The sequence below is a fragment of the Lissotriton vulgaris genome, chromosome 8 (assembly GCF_964263255.1).
Source record: "Lissotriton vulgaris chromosome 8, aLisVul1.2, whole genome shotgun sequence".
Classification (NCBI taxonomy): domain Eukaryota; kingdom Metazoa; phylum Chordata; class Amphibia; order Caudata; family Salamandridae; genus Lissotriton; species Lissotriton vulgaris.
The window spans coordinates 713505723-713524111 of record NC_141696.1 but is presented as its reverse complement, the minus strand read 5'-3'; the positions used below and the strand labels follow the sequence as shown (position 1 = coordinate 713524111).

Sequence of the window (18389 nt, the reverse complement as noted above, 5' to 3'; positions counted from 1 at the left end):
AATTAGGGTCTCTGCAGAGACAGTTGGTAAATATGCTTGCTCTATATTTTACATGTGAAGTGGTTGTAAGTAGGTAACAACATTGACAAAGCCATCAGGTTTGGCTTTTGGATACTGTATTCAGAGGTACACAGTAAACAGACACACTTGTTTACAATGAGCATGCAAGGAGAGTGACGCACCCGCAGACTCCCTTTTTCACAAAGTCAATAGACATACAGGCACCCTTGCATTCAGACCAACAAATCATTTATTATTTAATATATAAAATATTGTGGTTTGTACGGACGCCTAAATTCCATCAATATTTTCACAATTAAAAAGGACTTTAAAAACGTATATAAATGGTAAAATACATAGGTGCCTATTAGCAAAGGTAAATTTACAACTGTAGATTTACTCAGTATAAACATGCTACTTCACCTAGTATTATCCTTACACTTTTTTGCATTCACCATTTCTGAATATAAATGTAATACTAGGTGCAGATATACATGCATCCACCCCCCCTCTAAATAGGTTTGCACCCTGGTAGTACAGGATTTATAAGTATTTACTACGAGTACAATTTCGCACATAGGCTGAGGTACCCGCTACCAGGATAGAGATGTCTTTATGGTAAAACATAAGGATGAAGTTTAATAATTATTAAACAGATATTATAAGCATTTCAATTTTGAAATAGAAATCTAAATTATTTGTAAATATTATTATCAACCAAGAAATAAAAAAATAAAATGTAACAGCTTATTAACTCATTAAATTAGGTGTTTACTAAAAAATATATAAAATCTATTAATGTAATCTATAATTATTATTAATTAAAGCACTGTAAATAAAAATTCCTTCACTCAATTTTTATATATTTCATTTTATTTAAGAATGATACTACAACTCTTTTATTCATGTTTGTAAAAGTTTAAAAGTTGTTTTTATTTTAAAAAAATAAGTTAAATATTAATTTATTATTTTAGGTATGTGTATGTGTGTGCATTGTTTGGGCTTATACTATGTGCTCACTTGTGTCTCTGACAAGCTCGAATAATACCAAAAAACATGTGTTAGGAAATGCTTTTATTTATTCCAGATTTGTTGGATGGTATGTTACCAACCCAAAGCTGTAATACTGTTCCTGGAATGGCAAAAGGCTTTTGTCATTTTTTGCATGGCTTGTATAGAACCAGGCAATCCTATGCTTAAAGACTTTGCTGGAACATGTCAAAGGGCTGTCTTGCTTTTAAAGCTTGACGTGGATGGCACTGTGTTATTCCAATAATTAAAAACAGCTGAGAGAAAAATAGATATTTGAGGCAAGCTGATTCGGATCATCATTGGTGTTGTAGAGTGCTCCATATAATGGAGCTGCTCTCCACCTAAACGCGAAAACTACCCAGAGTTCCCTACCTTTCACACATACACACATATGTTACACAGTGGCGGTCGCCACTGTGTAGTTGTGGTTAGAACTGACTTACCCTAGGAAATGTCTTTTTGGTTTGATAATGCTAATAACTTTGGTGCCGTTTGACAAACTTTCATGAAATGGTCCAAAAAGAGTTCATCCACCTGAGCTCCATCCTAAACATTTTCAGGGTGATTTGTCAAGCAGGGATGGGGAAAAATGAGAGTGGGGGGGTATCCTAAAGCGCAGTTTCACTATGTAATTTATATAATTTTGAACAGCCCTGCCACCAAAAAGCGTTGAACGGGATTACACCATATTTGGCAGAATGCTAGATCTTTACTGAGAGAGTGTGCTTTTTGTATTTTGTGTAAATGCCTTCAGTAGCTTTTGAGAAATTTGGGTTAAAAATCTATAGATATCCGGACAGATGGATTACAGGGACTCTCGCAGGAGTTCCACAGGCACGCACATTCAGATTACAGAGCCATGTGATTTGTTGGTGGGGCTTTTCTTCCTGTCATCCAGCACGCTCCTGTGAGTCCCACAGGAACTCACTCTCTGACTGACTGGCCACAACATGAAGAGAAATTTTGCAGCCACTATTACAAGACACAAGGAGTCAGTCCCCGTATCCTGATAATAAAAAGAAAAAGGTATAGGGAGAATGTTAACGGTACTCTACAACACCAAATTGAAAAACAAAATTTGTTTACATACATATGCTGTTAACTTTAACCACTCACAGCAAGATGATTCTTCTTTGGTGAAGATTCGAGACTGGATGCACCTCTAGATAAGGAATCATGCAAATGGCCTGGATAAACCCAGTGGTCTCCCCTATAGTGAGTCACTCACTTTCCTTGGAACATTCTCCTAACAGATCATCTAAAAATGGTGGGCTGTCTGTGTAGTATTACTTTGATTTGTCCTTCACCCCTCACAGTAGTGTTGTCCTCCAATGTTTTCACCAGCTTCTTGCTATGACGATGCCTCCACATGTTCAACCTAACATGCATAATTGTACTTGTCTTTGTGAAGACAATATCAAGAGTAGACTACTGTAACAATGTCTACATGGTGTTCCCAGCCACTACTATCATCAAACTACAAGGGCCCAGAAGCAAACAGCATATCTCACCCTCAAAATTTACCACCTCACATCACATCACTTCACCCATGGAGTCCATAACATATGTGGAATTCTGTGATCATTGCGCCATAAGCATCTTGAGTCTGACCATTACATGAACCACTTGGCTGCAGCATGCCACGTTCAAGGCAAGGAATTTACTATTTGAGGCACTTTCACAGCAGTGCTCTTTACATCCATCACAATAGATCATGAGAGCAGGCTATCATGGGGTCAAACTCCTAATTTTATACCTTACTTGACATAGATGTGTAATGATTAAATACTTTAATAGCATACCCTGATTTTTAAAATGTTTAATCATTACACATTCATAGATAGGGTAAATCTGCAAGTCAACTTCAAACCAGTCTACCAGAGGAGCCTCCTAAAAGCCTCTCACTTCAGCTTTTCTTATTTCAACTAAATCATATAAACATCATCACTTTGTTTCAAAAGAACAGCAAGTATCTTGAACGGAACCAATATTGGAGATTGCACTCATGATAATCCTAATATTTAATTTCTCTTTTGAGAATTTACCTTACATGCAGAGTTGTGGGGCATAAGGTTATGTTTAAATTCATTCATTCAAGAAATCTTTATTTCGCCATTGTGCCATAAAAGAATACGAAGCATATAAAAAAGACAATGTTCATGGATGGCAGTTCAATTTGTTATAGCAAGACAGAATGAATCCCCCAGCAATTTTCCAAATTCACACAATTAGGCAAAATATTTACAGTTAATAAGCACCGCTTTAACAAAGAGAACGATAAATAGTTTAGTAAAAACAGTAAGAAATTGACAAGATTTACAGAAAAAACAGTATTCTTTCTATTAGCTGTGAATCCATAATCATGTTCTGGCAATTAAATGCCTTCGCTTGTGCTACATAGCTGCCAGGAATTGCGAGACAGCAAAAACAATGGGTCTGGTTATATCTGTTTTTATTTATTTATTTATTTAAGACATTTGTTAAGCGCACTGTCACCTTGCAGGCATCCTGGCGCTGATTGGTTCAGAGGAGTGGACAATAACGGGCCGAGCGTGACCTTTCAAAAGGTTGCCTTGGGAAACAGTCATGTTTTAATCTTTCTCCTAAACTGAGGAAGTTCAGTGATTTGCCTAATCTCGAGCAGCAGCCACCTCAAAGGATCTGCCCCCAGCTCTGACCTTCCTGAATCTAGGCACCTTCACCAACTTGGCCGTAGAAGATCGAAGCTGCCTAGTAGGGGAGTACCAGACAAATTTCGATTGCAGGGAAGCAGGGCTGGTTCCCTGGAGAGCCCTGAAGACCAGGCAGAGGGCCTTAAATTGTATCCCCCTGCCTTACAGGTAACCAATGCAATTTCGCAAGGGTGGACGATCCATGTGGAGTGATCTGCGGAAGGCGCAGAAGGTTTACTATGCCGAAATTAAAGCTGCCAAAAGTAGGTACTTCTCAGAAAGGATAGAGAAGGCGGACAACAATGGCAAAGAAGTCTTTGCCATTGTTCAGAGTTTCCTTTCTCCCTGTGCTGCCTTACCAGCTCTTCCGGCCTCCGATCTCTGGTGTGAAGAACTGGCCTGCTTTTTTGATAATAAAATCATCAAAATTCAAGAGGAGCTCCAAAATTCCAGTGGGCTTCTTCGGCCCTTGTCACCCTTCGCTTGTTCTGGGGGGAAGCAACCTACTAGCCAATTTACCACCTTTGAGCCAGCTGTGCAAGCGGACGTGCTGGCCATCTTGGAGTCACTAAAGTCGGGTTCACCCTCTGACCCTTGCCCCGCCAGGGTTCTGGGGGGAGCTGCAAGCTTGGTATATCAGGAGGCCACTCAGGTGGTCAATTTGTCTCTGTCCTCTGCCTCTGTGCCACCTTGCTGGAAACAGGCGAAATTGCTTCCCCTCCTTAAGAAGCCTGGACCCTCTAGCCACGTCCAGCTATCGTCCGATATCGCTGCTCCCGGCACTGGCGAAGGTCTGTGAAAAGGTTGTCTATAGGCAGCTGAATAATTTTATTGAGTCCTCTCAGGCCCTGCACCCGGCTCAATCGGGTTTCAGGGCGGCTTTCAGCACCGAGACGGCTCTGGTGGAAGTTTCGGAGGCCACCAGGGAGTGTCTGGACGGAGGCGGCAGAGCGGTCCTGGTTTTGCTGGACTTATCTGCCACCTTCGATACGGTTCCCCACGCTCTGCTGCTGAATCCGTTGGCAGAGGTGGGACTGTCAGGCGCGGTTCTGGCTTGGCTGTCCTCGTTTCTGTCGGAACGGACGCAGCAAGTTTGGATGCCTCCTTACGCCTCGTCTCCCAAGAAGCTCAGCACAGGGGTCCCCCAGGGGTCGACGTTAAGCCCCCTGTTGTTTAACGTTTATATGACCCCGCTGATCTATCTGGCTGAGCAGTGGGGAGCCAAAATAATGGCGTACGCCGACGGCACTCAGCTGTTGTTTACCTGGCCTAAGAATTGCCTAGATGCTAGTGTCGTCTGCTCCTGTCTATCCAATGTCTTTCGGTGGCTCCTGTCAGCCCAACTTAAATGCAACGAGGACAAGACAGAGCTGTTGTTTTATGGCAACTTTCCGGCCAATTTTAAGGATCTCATTTGGCCGCCTGATTTTGCTTGTCCCAGCTCTCTTGGAGGCCCGGCCAAAAACTTGGGGGTCTGGTTCGGACAGGATCTTAAGTTTGAAGTACATCTAAAAAAACTTACGGCGACCTGTTTTGCGACCCTCAAGTCACTAAAAAGGTTCCTTCCACTGCTCCATAGGGAAGCAAAAGAGACGGTTCTGCGTGCTCTGATTCTATCAAGGCTGGATTATTCCAATGCCCTCTTTAGCGGTCTTCCTAAATATCTCATCAACCGAATGCAGATTATTCAGAATGCGGCGGTCCGACTTTTATTCCATCTCCCGAGAAGAACTAGCGCTTCTGCTCATCTCCGAAAGCTCCATTGGCTTCCAGTGGCCCATCGTATTGTGTTCAAATCTCTGGTCCTGGTCTTCCGTGCCCTGCATCAACACGGACCACAATATTTGCACAAGAGGTTCACGTTTTATTCCCCTCGCCGTGCACTCCGATCAGCTAATCTCCTTCTGATGTTTACGCCTAAAATCAGATATGTGAGATTGGGTGGTCAATCTATTTCTGTCCAAGCAGCTCGATCCTGGAATGCCCTGCCGCTCTCTTTGCGTGCGTCAGCCACACTGGCAGAATTTAAGAAGGGGTTAAAAACTCACCTTTTTAATCTCAGTATCTAGTTGCTTCCCTTCTTCCTTGGTTCGGCTCTGTTCTAGTTCACATATCGCGCCAGGATACTCTGTAGTAGCAGAGCGCGTAATAAAATCTTTTATACTTATACTTATACTTATGTGCTCTTCTAGGAAGCCCCAGAGCCAACCTAGCAGCCGCTGATTGGACCCTTTGGAGCCTATCCAATAAAAACTCAGGGGACCCCAGCAAAAGGGCATTGCAATAATCCAGCCTGCTGAGGATTGTACACCTTACCACTTGAGCATGAGCTTGAGATGGTAAAAGTGGCAAGACTTTCCTCAGAGAGCGTAAGATGGCAAAGCACTACCTCTTACCCCAGCCTTTTTAGTACTCTAAAAGCATGCATACATTGTGTGAAACCCAGGTTCTTGCACAGGGGTACGAGACAGTACTTCGTGGGCTTACAATATGCTGGACAAAAGAAGAAAACGTGCAGATCATTTTCCATGTCACAGTTACAACAGGACAATTTTTCAAAGCAGCGGAAGACCATCTACTAGTGAAGGCTCGCAAGGGTAGAGCACTGTATCTCCACTGTACATACAGTTTTCTTGCTAAAATAGGATATATGTCATCCATAAAGTGGTCAGAATTATAAAAATCTTTAACCATTAAAAAGGAAGCAGTTAAGATGCCAACATGGGGATTAGACAAAGCAGCAGGCGGTTTATTATCACAAAATGTCCTCGTGAGTAACTTGCGTGTGACCATTTTACAGCCCCTCTCAGGGTCAGACCATAGGACAGGTACTCCTAGCCTTGAACATTCATTCTTTATAAATGTGAGCCAGGGAATTTTCCCTGCACTAGAAAAGGTTAGTATTTCTTTGAGTTCCTGCCTATAGTTTGACAGCTCGGGTGTTACCCAGAGCCTACGCCAAAACCTGAGAGGTTTAAGCGCTAGCTCCTCATCAATGGGTCTAACCCCCAAATCAAGCCTTAAAGGAAAAAGTGGGGTACTAGATGGTAGTGCTAGCAGCTGTCTTAGAAATTTATTTTCTATCTTGTTGATTTCGGCCCTACAGGAGTTTCCCCATAGTTCGCTGCCGTACATAATCGCACCCCTAGCTTGCATTTTATAAACCTCCAATGATGGGCCAGCAGGTTTAATGGTGGACTTATTGGAAAGCTTGAGGATTCCGCCTACGAGATGGGCCAATTTTAATTGTGACTTGATTTGCTGGGGGCCCCAAGTCAGACTCTCATCAATAGTGACCCCCAAAAGTCGATACCCTTTCCAGTCTTGTTGTACCTAGACTGGGATTTGGCCAAGTAGTTGCAGGGGGGTTGAAGATCATAAATTTGGTTTTAAGAGAGTTTATCTCCAAACCCCGACCTCTGCAGAATTCTTCAAAGCCGTCCAATATACGCTGTATCCCCATTGGGGATTTAGACAACAAGAGGGTGTCGTCGGCAAACATGATCGCAGGGAACCTACTAACAGCCAGCTTTGGAGCATTGTTGTTCTGTACTCCATTCAGGTGCGGGATTACCCAGTTGACATAGAGGCAGAACAGGGTGGGTGCAAGCACACAACCCTGCCTTACCCCCCTGCCAATGGGAAATCTAGATGACAATGCACCATTTTTCCCACATCTGACTTGGGCAAAGTTCTCCTCATGTAGCCCCATCAGTATGGTCAAAAGTTGTACCGGTATGCCCAGCTCGAGCAACACAGTCCAAAGTTTGCCCCGGGGGACTAGATCAAAAGCAGAGCAAAGGTCAACAAACACCATATAGAGGCTGCCACCCTCTATTCTCACAGTTTTCCAAAACAGTAGTGACAAACGGAAAATGTGGTCCTTGGTGGAGGTGTTCTTCCTAAACCCTGCTTGATACGGACTAAGAATTGTGTGCTCCTCTATCCAGTCCTGCAAGCGGTCCAGAATGAGTCTTGCAAAGATCTTCTGAAGGACATCAATAAGGCTGATGGGCCTGTAGTTGGCTGGGAGCAGCGGGGAGCCATTTTTAAAAATAGGGACTATCTCCGTGCCCAGTCAAGTACAGGGCACCACCATGCCCCTCAGGACTGCGTTAAAAAGGATTTGGAGATACGGACCTCATATCTTCGGTTCCTGCCTGAAGAGGTCACCCGGAAGTTTGTCTAGACCTCGGGCTTTTCCTATGGCAAGTTTAGTGATTGCATTGCAAACTTGAGTCGACGTGAACTCTACCACCTCAGAATGTGGGATAAGATATGGCTGTGCCGATATAATTTCGGAGGTATCCGAATGGTCCTTAGTGGAATACAAAACCCGGAAGTGGTCTTCCCAAACTTCCGCTGCTATGTTTGGTTCAATGGCAGCTTTCAATTCTCCGCAGCCATTATTGATTATGGACCTAAATTTCAGGAAATCCTTCGTAGCTAGGGCAGTGGATAAACTGGACCACTTATCATAGTCCCACTCTTCCTTTGCACATTTAGTCAGCCATTTATAGTGTGCTCTCCTAACTTTGATTTCAAATTTGTTATTGTTTTTCTTTAGAGCCTGTACTAGCTCTGACTTTGCCTTCCTACAAGCTACATTATAACAGGTGCATTGTCGGACCCTTTTATTCTTTTTGGCCACCCAGGGGTTAAATACCTCTGCCAAGTTGGAAACTAGATCCTCATGAAGAGCCTGCATCTTAGTGTAATAATCAGGGGGAAATGTTTGAGTATTCAGCACATCAACCTCTACCAGCAGGGGGACTATCCAGCTGTATAATTTCCAAAGTTCTTCCGGGTGTTCCATTAATTTGTGCCACCTGACTTTACGTCTGTCATTAGACAGCGTAAGCCTAGCATCAGAATCCCCAGAGCTTGGAATACTGGTCCTACAGATACTGAGAGGGCCCAGCTCCAAAATTAGGGCATTGTGATCACTCTCAGCTCTTGTAATGACAGTTAGACCTATAACCTTTGGCCATAGCCGTGTTTCAGCCAAGATGTAATCAAGACGTGACATGTGTCCAGGTTTGTTAAAAGTACACTTGGCTGGGGTATCAGAAGGCGTGCTCGTAAGGAATGATTTAGAGTTAGAGCCAATATCTGTATGGCTAAAGGAGACCATGCCCTCGGGGATGGGGCCTGTGTCGCTGGTATTGACCAGTAGTCATCCTCTGCCAATAGAACATTATCCTTCATACCCTCTAGAGGCTCAAAATAGCAATTCAGGTCATCCCCTACTAGGAGATGAGTGTCACTCGAGATGGTTTGCATAAAATGGGACAGCTCCTCAATAGTCCTAGATTCACTGGCTATACTGACAGGGCGGGAATAGACATTAATGAGGGCAAGCTTGAAAGCATTAGGCCATACAAGGACTACACATTGGGCATCTTCAGAATGAGTAATCAATGTCTTAACCGTGCATCCCAGATGAGAGCCAACCCAGATGGTAAGACCTCGTGATGAGCAACCTCTCCCCCCATAGGGCCGGCACATGGAATGAAACATAACCCCCACAAAGTTGTTCTTCCCGGGCCCAGGTCTCTTGGAAGAGGCACGCGTCATTTTTGTCCACAAAGGATCCCCAGTCAGGGCATGTCATTTTATTGGGTAGGTATTAACAAAAGGAGAGAGTAAGGGATTTTTCACAAAACTGAATGGAGAGTACTCCTAGTCACCAGGACTTGACTATAGTATTAACACAAAAGGGGAGTATCAAATGCTTTGTGGGGGCAGAGGGAAGGCTTGTTCAACGGTGAAACCTAATAGTTTTGCTGAACAAAGAGGTTGGTGTACCTACACGCCTCTCTGGGGTCCCTGGGGACCCCAGAGAGCACTCAAAAAAGAGCTCCACTGTAGTCAGGTGTCGCAGCACACCCTGATGGCACTCGGCCGTCAGGGTGGGACCCCGATGATGAAGCATGTCACCAACCAGGTTGGTGAGTGAGGGTCGTCTAACAAAAGGGCACTATCCTTTTGTTTTCTCTACTGACGTCCCATTCAGAACCTTCTTTAAGGTCCTTATGGCGATACTCCTCTTTTTGTGTTAATACTATTTTATTGGGTAGACCTGCGACATTCCATGACAATATCTTAAGTATGTGTAGCTTACTACCCAAGTCGGTACTCCCGACAGACACCCTATGACCCCCTTCAGACAATCTTATTCCAGCTAACATAGGACCCTGTGTGTTACCTTCAGCAGTTGTGTTTGCTGCAGGTTCATTAATGCTGGTAATGGGCGGTTGGAATTTAATTTGGGTGGAATTTCCTCTCAATTCATTTCCTAGATTCACCCTTACTTTCTCCTGGACTACCCCAGTTGTACCCTCATAGTTGTAGTACAGTCAATCTACCATGTCCAGGCAGCTGTATCTGTTTTGAGTGCAGATATCAAAGGGTGCAAGGGGTTCTCCAAACCTGTCCTTGTTTTTCCCTGCCTCTGCTTAGGACCCAGCTAGCTTCCAGTCAAATTCAATGTCTGGCCTCCAGCGCGGGGGGCCAGGTGGATAAAAATATTGTACTGCATCCACTCGCATATGTGAGCTACAGTTCGTGCGTCCCTAAAATTTACCAGAACGCAGTCTCCCATGATATTCTTTGGCCTGTGACCCACCAAAGACACCCTACGAACAAGCAAGATTTCACTGCTAATATGTGTCGGGAGTGGTCTGTTTTTATTGAGCCAGTCTGTGACTTTATTTTTTAGGGACATGTGAGATTCCTCACTAGCATTAGTCAGTTCAGGTACCCCCAGCTAGAACCACTACATACGGACTTGATTCTGGGGGTAAATCGATTCTAATTAGCCTGGTTAGACCACTTCGCTGTTGGTGCTGGTGTGCCACTTTAGGTTTCTCATTATTAACCTTTGTCGAAAGGCTATCAGGGGGGTCAGCGGGTAGTGTCTGAGTTGGACTAATCAAGAGTAGAGGAGGCGAGTTAGATGGCAATAAAGGATTTTGTGTCAATAATCCCCCCTGGCCAATTTTAGCTTGTATTTGGCCAAAAGTCACCTTGTTGGGCTTTAAGTAGTCTATAGTCACTGATGTTGCTTTTTCAATTTTTGTCAACCGCTGCTCTATCAGTGACAGTCTCATTTCAAGTGGTTGAAGTGATGACTGAAGGAGGACACCCAGTTTTAACATAAGCAAGTCCTCTATTGTAGCTGTTATGATGGGTGAATTTACCCCCCCTGGAATGGTTGCTATTAGAGGAGGAGGTAGTGGCCTACTATCCGGAACCTTTTGAGCCTTTGGGGCCTTGGCCAAAGTAGCTGAGTCACTATTATCAGTGCGCTTCGCAAGCTTGGGCTTCCTACCACATGAAGCTACACCTCCTCGCTTCCTTTTGGGTATAGCCCTTTCGGTTCTCCCACGTAACTGCCGAATGTTGGGCCCTTCCGATCCGCATGCTGCCAGATTGCTTTCAGGGGTTATTGATGAGTTAATCTCTACTGCTGGCCGTAGCTGTGTCTCGCCAATTGGAGGTAGTTTTCCCAGACCCTGAGTAATATCACTGCATGGTATAATCTCAAGTCCTTCAGTGGCAGACATTTGGAGTGTATGCTCTGGCGTGCGAGCATTTGCGAGGTGCCCCAACGAAGATCTTTTTGTGAAGGCAATATCTTTGGAAAGCCGACGCTCAATCAAAGTTATTTCATGATCCAGTACTGAGTTTGCTCTCGTAATAAAAGTATCCAGCGTCCCTGCTACATATCCTCCTAAAGTCACTTTCTTGCTCCGGCTTTCACCGCCAGCCATTTCCCTAGTACAGTTTTGGTTATTACAACAGGTACTTACGGGTGCAGGATGTCCTTCGGTGCGGGAGATGCAAGATGTTAGAGGGAGGGCCCGGTCCGGTCTCCTCCGGGCTACAACGGGCTTAAACTGGCCCGCCCTTGGCCCAGGCTAAGCCCGGCACGCGCAGCCGCGAGCAATTAAATGCAGGCAGATAGGTGGGCGGGAAGAGGCACCCAGCTGCAGGGTATTACGGGGCTGCTGGTCCTCGCAGTCCCGTCACGGCAATCCAGGCAAGAGCACCAGGGTCCAAAGAAACTGCTGCGAGCGGCTCCCGTGAAGCAGGGGCCGCAAGCAGTTTATTGAGGGCGGGAAGAGGCACACAGCTGCGGGGTATTACGGGGCTGCTGGTCCTCGCAGTCCCGTCAAGGCAATCCAGGCAAGAGCACCAGGGTCCAAAGAAACTGCTGCGAGCGGCTCCCGCGAAGCTTGGGCAGCGAGCAGTTTATTGCGGGCAGGTAGAGGTGGGAAGAGGCACAAAGATGCAGGGTATTACGGGGCTGCTGGTCCTCGCAGTCCCATCACGGCAATCCAGGCAAGAGCACCAGGGTCCAAAGAAACTGTTGCGAGTGGCTCCCGCGAAGCGGGGGCCGCAAGCAGTTTATTGCGGGCAGGTAGAGGCGGGAAGAGGCACACAGCTGCAGGGTATTACGGGGCTGCTGGTCCTCGCAGTCCCGTCACGGCAATCCAGGCAAGAGCACCAGGGTCCAAAGAAACTGCTATTTCTTTCTTTCTTTCTTTCTTTCTTTCTTTCTTTCTTTCTTTCTTTCTTTCTTTCTTTCTTTCTTTCTTTCTTTCTTTCTTTCTTTCTTTCTTTCTTTCTTTCTTCCTTGCTTTCTTTCTTCGTTGCTTTCCTTCTCTCACTTTCCAGGTAATCCCCAAGACAGTTCTATTCCTTCTTAATCCAAGTTCCTAGATAGAAAATTAAATATTATCTCCTCATCAACAACAATATTGACCTTATGCTTGTCCCTAGGGCTCAGTCTTGCCCTTTTACCATTTAGTAAATATCGTTGCACTCTGCTAGACATCTTCAAATCTCACTGAGGCCCTGTACTCGTCTTAGTGATGCATTACCAGTTGACCCAGTTTAAGTGCGACAATACCACCATCTGTTTTTGACATTCCTGGCTGACAGCTCAGGCTGAATAGCTGGCCCTTTTCAACTCCCATTTACCACCTGCATCTGATAGAGACATCTAGCTGCAGAATCCTTTTCTTAGATTGGTCTTCAGGCGCCAGACTGGATCCAGAAATTTTTAGCAGTACCTCTGCGTGTCAGTTGAGGGCATCGAGCGACTCCGCAGCGATGTCATCTCCTGAATGTGACGCCAACGGAGTACATATAACCCTCCCCAACATGCTGGTGTCTGTTCCTTCTTTTCTGCACTAGCAATGCCAATCCGCACTGAAGTTCCTCCAGCCTTTTTTCGGCCTGCTTGACGTTTTTTGTTGATGAAACAGTGTGCTCTTTTTTGTCCCTTCTTCAATGTTCTCGGAGTTCAAGCCTTGTGAGTCCTGTGGATGACAGATGTCTGCCATGGACCCTTACTCGGTTAGCATGTTGTGCCTGGGTGAGTACCACAACTCCAAAGAGTGTGACTCCTGTTGCCAGTCCGGTGAAAAAGTACGCAGCAGTGGCGTAACGAAACATGAGGGGGCCCCCCTGCAAACTTCATGGAGGGGGCCCCCCCCATTCTCCGTGCCTGTCTAGAGCTCTCAGGCCAGCGACCGCCATACTGCAGGGGATGCGGGCGATTGTTACGCCACTGTCACCAATGCAGCCGTTAATAGTAACACTGGATGGTGGAGTTAAAGGTTGGGCTTAGTCTGCCAGCAGGCTATCATAGGTGGTGGTCCATTCACTACAGGGTCCCTGCCATCAGTACGCCGGGGAAGTTTGCCCAATTTTAGGAGGGTTTCCTGATGCAGACTCCTGTCATGTTATACAACATCGGGCCCACTCATCGTTTAGTTTTGACAAAAGTGCATTCACTGCTCCTTCCCGTTTCCGTTTTAAAACATTGGACAAAGCGACAATGCAGTATTTCAAAAGCAGATATAACTACAAAGAGCACATTTTGATAATACATTTTTATTTTTATTAGACAATAGCAATCTTAAGAGGCATTGCATAGCTTCAGACACACTTTGACCCCAATTCCATCACAGTCTCTCTCTCTCTGTCAGTCAGTATCTCTCTTTCAGTCAGTCAGTCTATCTCTCTCTGTCATTCAGTCTCTCTTAGTCAGTCACTCTCAGTCAGTCAGTCTCTCTCTCTCTCTCTCTCTCTCTCTCTCTCTGTCAGTCAGTCTCTCTCTCTGTCAGTCAGTCTATCACTCTCTGTCATTCAGTCTCTCTCAGTCAGTCTCTCTCAGTCAGTCAGTCAGTCTCTCGCTCTTTCTCTGTCAGTCTCTCTCAGTCAGTCTCTCTCAGTCAGTCTCTCTCAGTCAGTCTCTCTTAGTCAGTCTCTCTCTCTGTCAGTCAGTCTCAGTCTCTCTCTCTCTCTGTCAGTCTCAGTCTCTCTCTCTCTGTCAGTCAGTCTCTCTCTCTCAGTCAGTCTCTCTCAATCAGTCTCTCTCAGTCTGTCAGTTTCTCTCTCTTAGTCAGTCTCTCTCTCTGTCAGTCAGTCTCTCTCTCTGTCAGTCAGTCTCTCTCTCTCTCTGTTAGTCAGTCTCTTTCTCTGTCAGTCTCTCAGTCTCTTCCTCTCTCTGTCAGTCTCCCTCTCTGTCAGTCAATCTCTCTCTCAGTCAGCCAGTCTCTCTCTCTCCCAGTCAGTCTCTCTCTCTCCCAGTCAGTCAGTCTCTCTCAGTCAGTCATTCTCTCTTTACCCCAGTCAGTCAGTCTCTCTCTCGCTCTGTCAGTCAGTCTCTGTCAGTCAGACTCTCTCACTCAGTCAGTCTCTCTCTGTCAGTCTCTCTCTCAGTCAGTCTCTCTCCAAGTCAGTCTCTCTCTGTCAGTCTCTCTGACAGTCAATCAGTCTATCTCTCTGTCAGTCAGTCTCTGCCTCTCTCTCTCAGTCTCTCTTTCTCAGTCAGTTTCTCTCTACCTTACTCAGTCTCTGTCAGTCAGTCAGTCTCACTCTCAATCAGTCTCTCTCTCTCTGTCAGTCAGTCTCTCTCTCTCTGTCAGTTTCTCAGTCAGTCAGTCGCTACTCTCTCTCCATTCTCACTCTCAACTCTATCCACTCTATCTCTACTGTCTCTCTCTCCACGGTCTCTCCTTTGTCTCTCTCTCCACTTTCTCTCTCCACTCTCTCACTATCTCTCTCTCCACTGTCTCCCTCCACTGTCTCCCTCCACTGTCTCCTTCCACTGTCTCCCTCTACTCCCTCTCTCTCCACCCTCTCCCCCTTCTCTCTCTCTACTTACTCTCCACTCTCTCTCTACTCTCTCTCCACTCTCTCTCTCCACTCTCTCTCTCCACTCACTCTCTCCACTCACTCTCTCCACTCACTCTCTCCACTCACTCTCTCCACTCACTCTCTCCACTCACTCTCTCTCCACTCACTCTCTCTCCACTCACTCTCTCTCCACCCACTCTCTCTCTGCTGTCTCCCTCCACTGTCTCTCTCTCCACTGTCTCTCTCTACTCTCCACTCTCTCTCCACTCTCTCTCCACTCTCTGTCTCTCTCTCCACTCTCTCTCTCTCTCTCCCTCCACTCTCTCTCTCTCTCCACTCTCTCTCTCTCTCCACTCTCTCTCTCCACACTCTCTCTCTCTCTCCACACTCTCTCTCTCCACTCTCTCTCTCTCTCTCCACTCTCTCTCTCTCTCTCCACTCTCTCTCTCTCTCCACTCTCCACTCGCTCTCTCCACTCGCTTTCTCCACTTGCTCTCTCCACTCGCTCTCTCCCCTCTCTCTCTCCCCTCTCTCTCTCTCTCCACTCGCTCTCTCCACTCGCTCTCTCCACTCGCTCTCTCCACTGTCTCTCTCTCCACTCTCTCTCCACTCTATCTTTCTCTCCACTCTATCTTTCTCTCCACTCTCTCTCTCTCCACTCTCTCTCTCCACTCTCTCTCTCTCTCTCTACTCTCTCTCTCTCTCCACTCTCTCTCTCTCCACTCTCTCTCTCTCCACTCTCTCTCCACTCTCTCTCTCCACTCTCTCTTTCTCCACTCTCTCCAGTGTCTCTCCATGCTCTCTCCATTCTCTCTCCACTCTCTTTCTCTCCACTGTCTATCTCCACTCTCTCTCCACTGTCTACTCTCTCTCCACTGTCTCTCTCCACTCTGTCTCTCTCTCTCTCTAGCCACTCTCTCTCTCCACTGTTTCTCTCCACTGTTTCTCTCCACTCTCTCTCTCTCCACTTTCTCCCACTCTCCCTCACAAAGTAGTGTGCGTTCCATGGGTGTCCGCAGAAATGTTTCCAGGGGGGGCACATTTTTAACTTCATCGCCATCCCCCTTGCACCCTTCTCTCCTCTGCCTTGCACCCTTCTTGCCCTCCCTCTTGCACATTTTCCCCTCCCCCTTGTATCCTTCTCCCCCTCCTCTTGTACCCTAGTCCACCTCCACCTTGAACCCTTTTCTACCTTGCACCATTCTCCCTCTGCCTTGCACCCTTCTCCCCTCTGCCTTGCACCCTTCTCCCCCTCCACCTTGCACCCTTCTCCCCCTCCACCTTGCACCCTTCTCCCCCTCTGCCTTGCACCCTTCTCTACCTTGCATCCTTTTCCTCTCTGCCTTGCACCCTTCTCCCCCTCCGCCTTGCACCCTTCTCCTCTCTGCCTTGCACCCTTCTCCCCTTTGCCTTGCACCCTTCTCCCCTTTGCCTTGCACCCTTCTCCCCTTTGCCTTGCACCCTTCTCCCCTTTGCCTTGCACCCGTCTCCCCTCTGCCTTGCACCGTCTCACCCTCCGCCTTGCACCCTTCTCCTCTCTTCCTTGCACCCTTCTCCCCTCTGCCTTGCACCCTTCTCCCCTCTGCCATGCACTCTTCTCCCCCTCCGCCTTGCACCCTTCTCTACCTTGCACCCTTCTCCTCTCTTCCTTGCACCCTTCTCCTCTCTGCCTTGCACCCTTCTCCCCTCTGCCTTGCACCCTTCTCCCCTCTGCCTTGCACCCTTCTCCCCCTCGACCTTGCACCCTTCTCCCCCTCCGCCTTGCACCCTTCTCTATCTTGCACCCTTCTCCTCTCTTCCTGGCACCCTTCTCCTCTCTGCCTTGCACCCTTCTCCCCTCTGCCTTGCACCCTTCTCCCCTCCGCCTTGCACCCTTCTCCCCTCCGCCTTGCACCCTTCTCTTCTCTGCCTTGCACCCTTCTCCCCTCTACCCTGCACCCTTCTCCCCTTCCGCCTTGCACCCTTCTCTACCTTGCACCCTTCTCCTCTCTTCCTTGCACCCTTCTCCTCTTTGCCTTGTACCCTTCTCTTCTCTGCCTTGCACACTTCACCCCTCTGCCTTGCACCCTTCTCCCCTCCACCTTGCACCCTTCTCCCCTCTGCCTTGCACCCTTCTCCCCTCTGCCTTACACCCTTCTCCCCTCCGCCTTGCACCCTTCTCTACCTTGCATCCCTCTCCCCCTGTGCCTTGCACCCTTTCCCCCCCTCTGCCTTGCACCCTTCTCGGCCCCCCTCATCCCCTCCTGAGGATGCCCATGGTGTGTTCTAACAAGAGGGCTTACCTGAGGGCACCCTTTTGCTGCCTCGTCCCTTCTCATGTGAGCTTTGCCCTGGAGAATGCTCTCTCTGGGGGGCCCCCACTCCCTTCTTGTCAGGGTCCCGAGCACTGCTCTGTGCTGTCTCCTGCTCTTGCTCTCTGAGGCCCCCACCCCATCCTTGTCCCTGTCTCTTCTCTTCTCTTGTGGGGTGGGCTTTGCTTATGAAGGGGAGTGCGTTGGGGCCAGGCTCTGAGCTGCCTCAGAGGGGAAGTGGAGAATGCTGTCTCTGGGGCCCCCACCCTTGTCCCTGTCTCTTCTCGGGTGGGGCCTGTCCCTGTCTCTTCTCTTGTGGGATGGGGCCCCCACCCCATCCTTGTCCCTGTCTCTTCTCTTCTCTTGTGGGGTGGGGCCCCCACCCAATCCTTGTCCCTGTCTCTTCTCGGTGGGGGCCTGTCCCTGTCTCTTCTCTTGTGGGATGGGGCCCCCACCCCATCCTTGTCCCTGTCTCTTCTCTTCTCTTGTGGGGTGGGGCCCCCACCCAATCCTTGTCCCTGTCTCTTCTCGGTGGGGGCCTGTCCCTGTCTCTTCTCTTGTGGGATGGGGCACCCACCCCATCTTGTCCCTGTCTCTTCTCTTCTCTTGTGGGGTGGGCCGGACCCCACCCAATTCTTGTCCTTGTCTCTTCTCTTCTCTTGTGGGGTGGGGCCCCCACCCCACCCCCTCCGTGTCCCTGTCTCTTCTCTTGTGGGGTGGGCTTTGCTTATCGAGAGGAGAGAGTGGGGGGCCGGGCTCTGTGCTGCCTCAGAGGAGCAGTGGACTGCTGTCTCTGGGGCCCGTCCTTGTCCCGGAGGCTCTGACTGAAGAGAAACAATGTTGATACTTTGTTTCTCTTCAGTCAGAGGGAGGGGTGAGGGGAACGGAGCAGGCTGCACCTGCTTCAGACACAGAGGGAGAGAGGCTTGCTTCAGCGCAGGCCTCTCTCACAGCCCTCAGAAGAGCTGAGGGGGCCGGGCCCCCTGGGGGCCCCCTTCATTAACTGTAGAGAGTGAGGCCCCCCCGCACTGCGGGGTCTGCGGGGGCGTTTGTTACGCCCCTGGTACGCAGGGAACATCGCATGAAGCTTCTTGCAGCGCGGAAGTCACAATCTTCAAAGTATTCTCATTGTCCTCGGACCCCTATGCTCTCTCTTTGAACCGACCGCATGTCTGCACTAGGAGTCTTTCCTGCGGGCGTCATATTCCTTCGACACCCGGAGGTAAGTCTCTGCATTGGC

The 18389-nt window shown here is 47.9% G+C and overlaps 1 protein-coding gene across 4 annotated transcripts in view; it reads left to right on the top strand.

Annotated features, from left to right (window-relative positions):
* MAP3K15 (mitogen-activated protein kinase kinase kinase 15) overlaps positions 1-18389 on the top strand; it is a 1281486-nt gene that overhangs the window by 822090 nt on the left and 441007 nt on the right. The window lies entirely within an intron of this gene.